Below are 13918 nucleotides of genomic sequence, written 5' to 3'. Positions count from 1 at the left end.
TAGCAGAGATTTCGTGGTAGGAATGTTTCCTCTTAAACTTTATATATGAATTTTCCCAATGTCAGAATTTTATGACTCCTTAGTATTTAGGGACCTCTGGCTTCCAAATGTGAGAATCTCGGGCTTAACATTCCAGAATTCTGGCTTAACCCTCAGTGAGAAAAGTCTCTATGATACAGTATCCATTTCTATTGTTTTGCAAGAATGAAAAGAAGCCACATAATTAAGCCTGGAGCACAAGGAAAGGAGCTCAAGGAGAAGATACTTCTGTGGGGCCAGGACCATGGATGACCAAGCAAATTACGAACAGGAGGCCCCCCTTCCTGCTGATGGAAGGTCATGCAGGTCACTCTCCTGCTCCTCCTCATCCCTCTGCCTGGCTGATGCTTAACATAATACAAGATATCGAGGGAGTGGAAGTTTACATTTCAGGGTCTCCCAGGGAGTTGGTTCATTCACTCATTCAAAACCCTTGATTGCCTGTCTCTCACCTGCCAGGTACTGTCTCAAGACACAGGAAACATCAAGGTAAATCAGACCCTGTCTGTGCCCTTGAAGAACTTACAGACTAATACCCAAACAGCTTTACAAAAAAGTAAGTGGACCACAGTGCATCTTTGCACGTTGAATTGACAGCACGGGCTTTCCGTTGCACTGCTTCTCGTTGTTGTTCAGTTGCTAAGTTGTGTCCAATTCTTTGTGACCCCACAGACTGCAGCACGCCAGGCTTCCCTGTCCTTCACTATCTCCCAGAGTTTGCTCAATCTCATGTACACAGAGTCGGTGATATTATCCAACCATCTCATCCTTGGTCGTCCCCTTCTCCTCCTGCCTTCGGTCTTTCCCAGCATCAGGGTCTTTCCAATGAGTTGGTTCTTCACATCAGGCGGCCAAAGTATTGGAGCTTCAGGTTCAGCATCCATCCTTCCAATGATTATTCGAGGTTGATTTCCTTTAGGATTGACTGGTTGGATCTCCTTGGTGTCCAAGGGACTCTCAAGGTTCTTCTCCAACACCACAGTTCAAAAGCATCAGTTCTTCAATGCTCAGCTTTCTTTATGATCCACCCATCTCATCTGTACATGACTACCAGAAAAACCATAGCTTTGACTCTATGGACCTTTGTTAGCAAAGTGATGTCTCTGCTTTTTAATACACTATCTAGGTTTGTCATAGCTTTTCTTCCAAGGAGCAAGCATCTTTTAGCTTCTCAACCATGGACAATTCCATCCCCCAGAAGACATCTAGCAGTGTCTGGGGCATTTTTGGTTATCACAACTGGGTCCCAGGTAGTTCAGATGGTAAAGTGTCTGCCCACAATGTGGGTGACCTGGGTTCGATCCCTGCATCAGGAAGATCCCCTGGAGAAGGCGATGACAACCCACTCCAGTATTCTTGCCTGGAAGATTCCATGGATGGAGGAGTCTGGTAGGCTACAGTCCATGGGGTCACAAAGAGTCGGACACAACTGAGTCACTTCACTTCACTTCACTTCACTAGCATTTAGTTGGTAGAAGTCAGGAATACTGCTAAACATCCTACAATGCACAGAATAGTGCCCCCAAACAAGGAAGTATCCAGGCCAAAATGTGAGTAGTGCCAAGGTTGAGAAGCCTGGTCTACAGGGGCAAATATGCTATGATCAATTCTATCCAGTTGGCTCAGGAATTTTGAGTCCACATGGCCACTTCTGTTCTTTTCCTGGTTCTATCACTGATTGGCCTTTGCCTCTGAGCAACTTACTTCCCAGCTTATGTTTCCTCATCTATAAAATAGCCCTGGAGTCTCTGATCTCCATTTTTCTTCCTGCCTAAGAATCTATGGTTTTCACAGGGTCAATATTTGTGCTTTCACTGAACTCTGCTCCTGTGAGAAGAATGTCTAGACCAAGGTCTGTTGATTCTGCTCCCAGTCGAGATGATAAGCTGGCTTCCTGTGTGGATCCTGAGTGTAAATTGGGGAGGGCGAGTATGACCTCTGCCCAGGACCTCCACTAGGAGGTCTTTATCTAGGAGCTTAGTTTTCCCATCAGCAAACAAGAGACACAACCTGTCTGCCTCCCTGCATCAGGAGGAAAGGCTTGAGTAAACGAAGCAAGATGGAAAATTACCCAGATGCTACTCTGGTATCCAGGTCCAAATTATACACCCCCCCTCACCTTGTCCCCCCTTCTGGGGGGCTCTGAGGCAGTGAAGGGATAGGAGGGACCCCACTCAAAGCCAGCTCAGTGGCCTGGGTGCTGGACTGGGGAGGGGAGGCGTCAGTCCCTCTGTATGGTCTTTGGAACTACCTGAAGGAGGAACTTTGTCATCAGTCTCCCTGCAGGGAAGAAAGACTGGGATTCTTGGCCACCTATTTTAGGCACTGGGACTGGGTGTGAGGCAAGTGCCCTCAGATTCATTCTCTCTCTTTCTGTCTCTGTCCCTCCCTCCCTGGCTTCAGATGCATTCCCCAAACAGAAAGAGCCTTTCAAGGCTGTTGGGCTGGAGGACAAGAGTGGCTTTGGATCACAGGAGAAGCAATGCTCTGGGAGGAAGAAGAGAGGCTCCCGTCTGGCCCTAAACACAGGTCTTTTCACAGCTCCTGCGGTGCTGGCTGTAACCAGAAAAGCAGGAGAGGGAGGCAGGGCAGGGCCAGCTTTGGCAGCCACGCTGGTTTCTGTGTGGCTGCGCTCCCTCCTCTGGCAGCATAGCCTCAGGTCTGCAATCGGGGCCTGTGTCCTCCTCCTGCGAACCCAGTGCCATCTGACGTGGCAGACTGTGCACAACAAACAAATGAGCCCTCTCTTTTTTTAATGGAAGAAAAACGAAAATTCAGAGACATTAAGTAACAGGTCCAAGTCGCTCAAACTGCTGGGCAAGTGGACTTCTATTAGTTTTGTTTACTATTCCGTTTTCTTCATCGAGCTTATCAACAATCAATGTTCCTTGGTCAGTTAACCACATATTTTCCATTCTGTATTGCTCACTGTTTGGATTTTGATTTGTTTTTTTTTTTTTTTCATTTCTGGTATAATTTACATGCCGTAAAATGTACAGCTCGTCAGTATACAGCTCAGTGACAGACACACACCCTTGCAGCCTGCAGCTGGATAAAAGTAAAAAACATTTCCATCATTTCAGAAAGCTCTTGCATGCCTTGTTCCAGTCAATAGCCACCCTCACCACAACAGGTGACCACTTTTTTTTTTTTTTACTTCTATCACCATAGTATAGTTTTGCCTATTCTTCAACCTCATATTCTTTTGCTCAATATAATAATATTTTTTAGGTTTATCCATGATGTATCAGTAATTCATTCTTTTTATTTGAGGATGGCATTCTATTCTACAAACATACCACATTTTGTTTATCCATTCTCCCGTTGATGGATATTTGCCTTTTTTTCAGTTTATGTTGACATGATTTTTAAAAAATTAGTGTTATGTGCCTATTTCAATTCTCCACTCAGATGAACTTTAGCTAAAGTCACCCTCCACAGGTCACAGCATGTGAGAGAAAAGAGCTGACCCTGAGGCTCCTTTCATCCCTGGAGTCCTCCAGTTCAACCTATTCTCCGATTAAGAGCTGCCACCAAGCTCTTATATTATGACAATGTTTTCTCTGAACTGCAGAGCAGACAGTGGTTGCTTCCGCACAGAGTTGTAACTCCTGCACCAACAAAGACAACAAGTCTTATTCAAGCACAAGAAACACACGCATTCCATTTCTTGTCAGCAAATGATGTATATTCATGAAGGAAACATGCTGTGCTTCTACCCACTGGAAGCAACTTGAGCGAGGCCAGCCACCATGGTAAGATGTACATAAATGTGTCTACTCCATCCAGCTCTCCTGTCCTCCATGGAAAACTACAGTAGTTTCTCCTTTGAGGTGTGTGGGAAAGAACCAGGCTCACAGAGGGACTGTGGACCAGGTCTCTGAAACACTTCCAGCAAATGGAGCTGCCAATTCCTTCCATGAGTTCCCATCACTCTTTCTTCTTCCTTCTGCTGTTTGTCTAACATTGGCTCTAACCATGTCCACACCACACCTTGTGAGCCTAAGTGCAGTGCATGCTGAAACTCCAGCACACAGTCAGGCATCTGTTTAACCACAGAAAAGGTCTTTCTGGGCCATGCAAAGAGAAGACTGGAGGGAAGTTCCCTGGCAGTGTAGTGGTTAGGACGCAGCACTCTCCCTGTCGTGGGCCCAGGGTTTAATCACTGGTCAGGATCTAAGATCCTGCAAGCCAAGTGGAGCGGCCAAAACACAAAAAGAAAGAAAGAAGATAAAAGCTTGGGAACAATCACTTGGGTGATACTTATAAAAAATAATCACTCTGCCTTAAGATTCATTCAACAAATACTGCTTGAACCCACAAAGACGTGAATTCCTAATGGCCTGAATGATTACTACTGTGCTGTCTAACATTTAGCCTGAGCACCCACCAGTGAAGTCCTCCTGTCCTCACACATTTCCTGGGATAGAACAGACCACAGGCAAGCATGGGGGCTGGGGACACAAATTCCACCTCAATCCCTCTTGCTCTTCTCTCTCAGCCCTTGATCTCACCTTTCTTCCACACCACACCTCCTCTTCCTTTTCCTAATGAATTCCACTTTCTCTACTAAGAAAAGGGAAGAGGACAATCAGGTGTAGATTTCATTGCTAAACAGCCTTTACTCGAGCCTTTCAGACCTCCCATCTCCCCTTTAAGCAGTCTGTCCCTCCAAGTACCCCCATGTGTACCCCAGGAACACTTCGTCTGCACCAGCTGACCTAATCCATTACTGTTTTCCAAGCTCCTTCAAATCGAGACAGACACCTCCCACTTGGCTTTTCTAAGATAGGGAGGAAGTCTTCTCGGATAGCTCAGTTGGTAAAGAATCTGCCTGCAACGCAGGCAACCCCGGTTTAATTCCTGGGTCAACAAGATCCCCTGGGAAAGGGAGAGGCTACCCACTTCAGTGTTCTTGGGTTTCCCTTGTGGATCAGTTGGTAAAGAATCCATCTGCAATGCAGGAGACCTGGGTTCAATCCCTGGGTTGGGAAGATCCCCTGGAGAAGGGAGATGGTTGGCTGGCACCATCAATTCGATGGACATGAATTTGATCAAGCTCTGGGAGTTGGTGATGGACAGGGAAGCCTGGCATGCTGCAGTCCATGGGGTCACAAAGAGTTGGACACGACCAAGCGACTGAACTGAGTCAAATAAGTTGAAGATAGGGAGACTGTTCCCTGGGGTCCTAATGAGTGCCCCGTGGGGTCACAGCTCACATCTCTCGCAACCTCACAACAGGCAGGGGTGGTGCCTGTCTGTTACTTGAATTCCTTGTTCCTTTCCCTAGACGGGTCTCCCCCCTTCTCTTAAAATGACGACACTGTGTATAATCAGCCACCGACAGCCTCAACCCACCCCAGTCAGTCCCATTCCAGCCCCTGGCCGGCACCAGCTCCGATGGCGCCATCCAAAATCCGAAGCATTTTCCTAACCTCTCCCAGCTCTCCACCCACTTCTTAATCTTTCAAGAACAAATTCTCCCCGACCCCAAAATTTCTTTACAAAGAAGAAAAAGAAGATGAGTTTCTTCCATTTTGACAATTGATGAAATAAACTAGGTGTCAGGGTTTTTGTTTTTACTAAAATCTGATTCAGAAATGAACAGCCATGAACTGGGTCTGGATTTTAAGGACAAACCCAAAAGAGCTTGTGAGGTTTTTGTTGTGGTTTTTTTTTTTGTTTTTTTTTTTTTTCAAATTCCCCCAAAGTAGCCAGGAGGTGGATTTGCTAAGCTGTGGTTATTGGCATGAAGGATTGCGAAGGCAGGAAATTCCCCTCATAGCTACCTCTCTTCCTGAAGCCTGCTGGGCTCGGAGACTAGCCTCCTCCATTGCTACCTCTCCAGGGTTCCAGCCGGGCCACCCACTGGCTCCGACAACGACAGGCTGGGCCGCTGGGCCACTTACTGTAAATTACAGCTTCATAGTATAACTTCACACCCGTTCATCAGATCCCTCCCAGGCGAGAGTTCAGGGGAGAAGATGGGATTTAACTCACAGACAAACTAACCACTTCCTCCATAAAATTTCAGCACTGTCCTCCTTCTGCGGAATCTAGTTGAAGAGCAGCCAAGATGCCCACCCCAGAGAACTTTCCATTCTGAGAAATTCCTTCTGAATCTTTCATGCCTGCCTCCCCAGGACACACATACACACACACAAACTACATTCGCCTAGCTGTAACAAACATTCCAAACACCTCAGTGGATTAACATACTGAAGAGTTACCTGTCTCTCACGTTTTAACACCTGCTTACCAAAAATTGCCTTGACTGTGAATTCTGTTCTAAACTATATGTCTTGCCTTCTGGTCATAATTCTTGGAAGAATTGCGACTTATACATTTTCATGTAACTGAGATGTCCGACTTTACAGTCTGTAGCCCAACAACAAATCTCAACCACGCCTCAGGTGGTAGTAGATGGAAACCCGGTTTATATTTTTCCAAAGCCCCAACTCCTGTTCTCTGTATATCCAAAAACATGTGAGTTCTTATTAGTATGTAGGTAGGGGATAGAGGAAGAGAAAATGCAAAGGAAATGAGAAGCCTTGGGAAAGTTGGCACGGGTCAAATCTTATTTAGTTGGCTCCAGCTCTGCTAACATCAGTGGCAGCCTAGAGGCTGATGAAGAGCTTTATTTCCATGATTGTAGAGTTAAAATAAGGATAGTGCCTCTTGGAACCCACCCCTGGACTAGGTTCAGTCAAGAAACTACACCAGAGGGAAGAGGATTTGGAGGAAAGTGATCAGAAGATACAAAAATTCAGTTATAAAGCAAATAAATACTAAAGATGTAATGTACAGCATGATGATTACAGTTAACACTGCATTGTGATATATGGACAAGTTGGTAAGGGAGTCGATTCTAAGAGTTCTCATCACAAGGAGAATATTTTTCCTTTCTTTTTCTTTTTATTGTATCTACAAAATCACTGCAGATGGTGACTACAGCCATGAAATTAAAAGACGCTTACTCCTTGAAAGGAAAGTTATGACCAACCTAGATAGCACATTCAAAAGCAGAGATATTACTTTGCCAACAAAGGTCCATCTAGTCAAGGCTATGGTTTTTCCAGTGGTCACGTATGGATGTGAGAGTTGGACTGTGAGTGCCTAAGAATAGATGCTTTTGAACTGTGGTGTCAGAGAAGACTCTTGAGAGTCCCTTGGACTGCAAGGAGATCCAACCAGTCCATCCTAAAGGAGATCAGTCCTGGGTGTTCATTGGAAGGACTGATGCTGAAGCTGAAACTCCAGTACTTTGGCCACCTCATGCAAAGAGCTGACGTATTGGAAAAGACTCTGATGCTGGGAGGGATTGGGGGCAGGAGGAGAAGGGGATGACAGAGGATGAGATGGCTGGATGGCATCACCAACTTGATGGATGTGAGTCTGAGTGAACTCTGGGAGTTGGTGATGGACAGGGAGGCCTGGCGTGCTGTGATTCATGGGGTTGCAAGGAGTTGGACACGACTGACCAACTAAACTGAACTGATATGACATGATAAATGTTAACTAATTGTGGTAATCAGTTTACAATATATATAAGTCAATTATGCTGTACACCTTAAACTTATACTGTGATGTATATCAATGGCTTCTCAATAAAACTATGACAAAAAGAAAACCATACCATCAGGAAACTGTACTCAGTGTCCTGTGGTGACCAAAATGGGAAGGAAATCCAAAAAGAGGGAATATATATACACATTAAAAAGCAGAGACATCACTTTGCCAACAAAGCTCCATTTAGTTAAAGCTATGATTTTTCTAGTAGTCATGTATAGATGCAAGAGTTGGACCATAAAGAAAGCTGAGGGCCCAAGAATTGATGCTTTCATACTGTGGTGCTGGAGAAGACTCTTGAGAGTCCTTTGGACAGCAAGGAGATCTAACAAATTAATCCTAAAGGACATCATCCCTGAACATTCATGGGAAGGACTGATGCTGGAAGCTGATGCTCCAATTTTTTGGCCACCTGACATGAAGACCCAGCTCATTGGAAAAGACCCTAAAGTTAGGAAAGACTGAAGGCAAAAGGAGAAGGGGGCAGCAGAGGATGAGAAAGTTGGATGGCATCACTGAATCAATGGACAGGAATTTGAGCAAGCTCCTGGAGATGGTGAAGGACGGAGGAGCCTGGTGTGCTGCAGTCCAGGGGGTCACAGAGTCGGACACGACTTAGCAGCTAAACAATGAACAACAGCAATATGTATATGTATGACTGATTCATGTTCCTGTACAGCAGAAACCAATACAATGCTGTAAAGCGACTCTACTCCAATAAAAATTAATATATATGTAAAAAAGAAAACTACACCAAAACACCGAGCTTGTCTCCCAAGTACCTCTTTATCTGCTTCTCAGCTACTGTTGGAGAACTAAGTCAGGATGGGATCCAGCAACCATCTCGTGGACCCAAAACCATTACCCCTTTGTCTCCAGCCTCACTCAGATGGACCCATCGGATCTCTCTCTCTCTCACTTTGAGAATCCAGTTGCCCATCCCTGCAACTGGCTGTGATTAAAGCCTCATGGTGCCAAACACAGTGGATTGCCCTAATTCTGCAGTCAAGTGCTCTGCCCTTGAGCTATACCCCTATCTCCCTTATTCTGAATTTCAGGAGGAAGGTATAAATATATACAACAGATTGTATTAATGTTCACCAAACATTCCATTTTTCCATCCTATGGGAGAATTATACATCTCTGCCCTGCTGAACTCAGGAATTTCCCCATGATTTGTTTTAGCCACTGAAATATGGGAGGAATTGAAATGTGGGACGTGTGTCCCTTTGGAGCAGAAACTGTAAGAACCAGAGTGTGGTTTACCTGAACCTTTCTTCCTCTGCTACGATGGCCAAGGAGTGCTTCATATAGAAGCTGCTCCACTAGCCAGGATCCCCAGACCTCAAGAAGTCAAGCCATGGCCAACTCAGGATACATAGCTCACATGAATGAGAAATAAACTTGTATTATTGTTGTTGGGAGTAACTGAAAGTTTGGGGTCATTTGTTAAAGCAGCATAACCTTGCAAATTCTGTCTAATATCCAGTCCTTCCCTCCCTGAGTACCCAGGGATCCTTGTGCAAATGAGGCCACCTTCTCCCCAGAGCATTTCACACCAAAAGAGGCTTCTCCAAGAATTCATTTTGCATCTCCTCTCCAAGTCTCCTGTCTGCTTTACATCTGTTTAGTAAATGAGGAGTCTCAACATGTGCCTTGAGGCACCCTTCAGCTTTAACTTCTACAGAAACTGTTTGGTGGTAAAATTTGCTAAAAAGGGGGGAAAAATAATCTCTCATAGGGCAGAGCCACTGCTTCTGTTTTCCCCAGAGTGGCTTGTACACGGTGGACACCAGTGAATGCTTGTCATCTGGGATAATTCCGAGAAGAATTCACAGCATTCTTAGCATAGCTAGAAAACTTGAGTGATGGATGGGAACACCGAGAATTTTTTCCATCCAAATCTCTACTCACGCCATTGCCGTTTTAACAACCTCCCTTCTGGCGCTGGGAAAAGTTGAGGGCAGGAGGAGAAGGGGGTGACAGCGGATGAGTTGGTTGGATGATGTCACGGACTCAATGGACGTGAGTTTGAGCAAACTCCAGGATATAGTGAAGGACAGGGAAGCCAGGCATGCTGCAGTCAATGGGGTTACAAAGGGTCAGAAACGACTGAGCAACTGAACAACTCTAAACAAACAAACAATCCTAGAAGCAAAGGGTATGACTAGTTACTTTTGATCTGAGAAAGACAAAGATCCCAGACAGAGCAGGTCAAGCTACCTGATGGAGAATGGAGATTATGCAAGTCGTCATGTCTACGCAGAGCTGAACTGATCATCACACGGCAGGTGTTCTCATGACACAGAAACCAGCATCAGAAGCTCTGCCAGTACAGCCTGGTCTTGACAGTATTTACACCAGAGGAGAGGTCTAGCCCCTTTGGTTCAACTAGGCCATCAACTGGTGGGCTACTTTGACACACCTATGTCACTCACTGCTCTGGCTGGCAGCACCTGGCCGCTGAGGCCCCACGTGGACACGGGAGCTGAATCAGCCCAGTGCTCCTCTTGGCCGGTGCACGTAGCCAGGGGTGGTGGGGGACCAGCCTGGCCTGCCTGGCATGAGCCCGCATGTACGACTGAGTCACTCCAGTCGGCATCCCTCGAGGGCCAACAATGTTTCTGCTTTGGAGGCTGGCACTTCATAATCACAGCTGTGTTTCTGTTGTCCTACCAAATTACCTCACTCAAGAGCCTGAAAATAGCATCCAGCCTGAAGGTGCTGGTTGCACAAAGAGGGAGGCTTCGCAAGACTCAGAACCTGGGTGCTGAGCCAGAGGGCAGGGCTGGAAGCTACACCCAAAGTCCTAACGGAGAGAATCCTATGACTCCTCTCTTCTCTCCTCGTGATGGAAACAGAACAGTGCCACGAAACCGTCCACTCCCAAACTGGAAACGAGGACTACCCTGCAGTTCTCTCTCCGGCTTCATTCATTCACTCACTCATGCATCCGATATTTGTATGCACTTCCTCTATGGAACCGACTCACCTTGCCCTCCAGATCACTCCCCTGACCCCTTTGCCCTGTGCCTGGGAGACTGACTTCCACAGACGACATCTCCAAGCTCCCTTGTCCTCTGACTGCCAGATGGGCTAGGCTAATGGGAGCAGGAGAGGGAAATTAGGAAGTGGGAGAGGTGGGAGGTCAAAGCGGTAACTCCCCTGTTCCCTCCCTGGTGGGCCAGGGTATGCGGTAGTTGAATTCTGCTATCTGGGCCACAGCTCCTGGCAGGTGGTCCCTCTGCTAAGGTCACTGCAAAGAGTTCAAATCCTCCTTTTGTCCCTTCAGGCCCAGAAGGAGTATATGAATTGTCTAGGGATGTTATAACAAAGTCCCACAGACTAGGTGGCTGAAAACAGTAGAAATGTAATGCCTCACAGTTCTGGAAACTAGAAGTCTGAAACCAAGTTGTCAGCAAGGCCATGCCTCCTCAAAACTTGTAGAGGAACTTTCTTGTGTCTTCTAGCCTCTGGTGGTTACCAACAATCTTTGGCATCCCTGGCTTATAGGTACATCATTCCAATCTCTGTCCCCATCACCACGTGGCTGTCTTCTCCCTGGGTGTGTCTGTGTGAGTCTCCTCTTACGAGGACACCAGTCAGTCTGGATGAGAACCCACCCTAATGACCTCATCTTCCCTTGACTACATCTGCAAAGGCCCTATTTCCAAATAAGATCACATTCACAGAACCTGGGACTTCAAACTCTCTTGGGTGACCTATGTCACTCCCTGACAAGGGATAACAGCCTCCCACTGTGGCCAGGCCCCCAGCTGGGACTGTCCCAGTAGTCCTTTTACTCCTTTATAAACAATTCCTTCATTCTCATCTTTTTCAGCTCCTTTTTAGAAAGCGCCATCTGTTTCCTGCCAGGACTCTGACTGAGACCTCTATTGCCTGGCTGCCCTAGGGCCCCTAGTAGGTGCCAGAAGGTACCAGAAATACAAAGAAGGGCAAGCACTACCCTGTCCTGCCTTCATAGGGTGTACGGTCTGCCATTTAACCAGCTGAATCAAAGTATCACAGAGTAACAGTGCAGCTGGGATGTGAATCAAAGGAGAGGTTCACAGCGCCTTGGACATGCTTAATCAGGAGAGACAATGTAGTCAGGGAGGTCAGGCAGGGCTTCCCAGGGAGAGGGACCCTGCTGCAGCCAGAATGTGGAGGATGAGTGGAGTCAACCTGATAAAGAGGGGACCTTGCCTAAGCATCCCCACTGGCGCCAAGGGAGAGGACCCAGAAGAGGGGAGTCAGTGTCCCCGTTTCCCTCCAATGGCAGATCTACCTTCCCTTATATCCCAGTCTGGACACAGGTGACATCTCTCCGGGAAAGATAAATACCCTCTTCCATCCTCACAGCTGCAGACCTCAGCAGAGAACCCTGGGGCAGCGAGAACACCCAAGTCAGGGAGTAAGAGCCCACCCCCAGGGCTACAGGTAAAGAGCAGCAGCATGTCACGGAGGGCACAGCAGGGAACAAGCACCCTAGAAACCAAGGAACAGAGACGCCCAGCACATACCTCAGCCTCGACAGGTCCAATATCAAAATCACAGCATCTGTCTGTTCCCAGCTTCACTGGGGCCACCCCAGAACTTCTCATCTGCTCCCTCGCTCAGCTCCTCCTCTGAGAAATCATTGTGTGTTTCTGATTTTACCTCAATCTTTTTTTTTTAAGTGTATTTTTATTTTCTATTTTGGGGCTTCATGTGCCACATGTGGGGTTTTTAGATCCCAAATCAGGGATTGAACCCACAAACTTAAGCATGAAGTCTTAACCACTGGACCACCACAATCTTTCTCAAACCCGCACCTTCCTCTCCTTCGCCGCTGGCTCCTGCCCTGTTTCAGACCCTCGCCATCTCACCCTAGAACTTGCCTCTGCTCCTTCTTTGTCTGATCTCTGCTCTGGCAAATCCACCCACAGAAAGCAAACCATCTCACTTCCCTGAAGGTGGCCCTCCCTGGCGCTTCCCTCCCAGGAGGGCACAGTCCAGGTGTCACACACAAGGCCCTCCTTCCCACCAACCTGCTTGCCCCTGCTCATCCTCGATCTTCCAACAAGGCCAAGCCACTTTTATCCCGTTGTACATATCCCATCATCTCTCCCTCTTTGTGCCATCTTTCAGGTTGTCTCCTCCTTCACCATACCCTCTCCCACAATCTAATTAAATCCAACTCATGCCTAAAATCTTAATTCAGGTGTCAACCCCTCCAAGAAGCCTTCCTTGACACCCCTCCCCTCTCATTTCCTATCATAGTCTCTTCCATTGTTAAATCTAACATCACATGCTCTAAATCTCCGTGGAGCTACCTCCCTCACTAGATTGAAGATTCCTGATGGCAGGGTCCATGTCTAACTTGCTTTGCTATACCTATCGCCTGGCATAGAGGAGATGCTTTAAAAGTAGATAAATGAATGAATACATGACAACCATATGTGGGTAGACCATGCCACTTCTGTGCTAGAGTCAGAAGCCCTCAAAATGAACAGAATTTCCACACACACACACACACACACACACATACACACACACCCATCACTATTAGTGGGTCCCACCAGGGAATAGTGACTTCCCTGGTGGCTCAGACTGTAAAGTGTCTGTCTACGATGCGGGAGACCCAGGTTCGATCCCTGGGTCGGGAAGATCCCTTGGAGAAGGAAATGGCAATCCGCTCCAGTACTATTGCCTGGAAAATCCCATGGACAGAGAAGCCTAGTAGGCTACAGCCCATGGGGTCGCAAAGAGTCGGACACAACTGAGCGACTTCACGTTCACATTCATTCACCCAGTCAGTACTCCAGCTACTGATCATGTTTCCAACATACAGAAGCTGCTTGAATGGTGTTTGTTTTGCTCAGCGCCTAGTAGGTAGTATATGGAAGCGTCTGCCTTGCAGATATTGTGTGATTTGTCCTTTTTAAGCTTCAGTTTTCCATGTGTAAAAGGAACTCTATTACAGTATCCACTGAACAGAATTACTGTGAAAATTGAATGAAATAAAGTAAGGTGTACGGTCAGAACTCAGTAAACAGTAGATATCACTACGTTGGAAAATGGTGCTGACGAGAAACGCACAGGTATATGCAGTGGGAATTCAGAGGTGAAAATGCACTTGAACACTGTTGTTTTTAGTAAAACATCCCTCCCCCTCAAAAAAAGGTTTTTTATACATAATTGATAGCTCTGCAAAGTTCCATCATTGTGGGTTTGCTGTGTTGTTATAAAAGGCAGTGTTTACATCCACTTGCCAGCCTTAACCGGTGTGCATACAATGGCAGCAAGAATAAGAACCACATGGAGAGAG

The 13918-nt window shown here is 46.7% G+C and overlaps 1 long non-coding RNA gene across 1 annotated transcript; it reads left to right on the top strand.

Moving 5' to 3' along the window:
• Nucleotides 1-252: 252 nt before the first annotated feature.
• Nucleotides 253-7672, top strand: LOC138439534 (uncharacterized). Its single transcript, XR_011256759.1, has 3 exons — nucleotides 253-595; nucleotides 2443-3794; nucleotides 6074-7672. It is a non-coding gene; the product is annotated as an uncharacterized lncRNA (long non-coding RNA).
• The last annotated feature ends 6246 nt before the right edge of the window (nucleotides 7673-13918 follow it).

This window comes from Ovis canadensis, chromosome 4, assembly GCF_042477335.2.
Source record: "Ovis canadensis isolate MfBH-ARS-UI-01 breed Bighorn chromosome 4, ARS-UI_OviCan_v2, whole genome shotgun sequence".
Taxonomy (NCBI): domain Eukaryota; kingdom Metazoa; phylum Chordata; class Mammalia; order Artiodactyla; family Bovidae; genus Ovis; species Ovis canadensis.
Note: the sequence above shows the minus strand (reverse complement) of the source record. Positions and strands in the feature narration are given on the sequence as shown.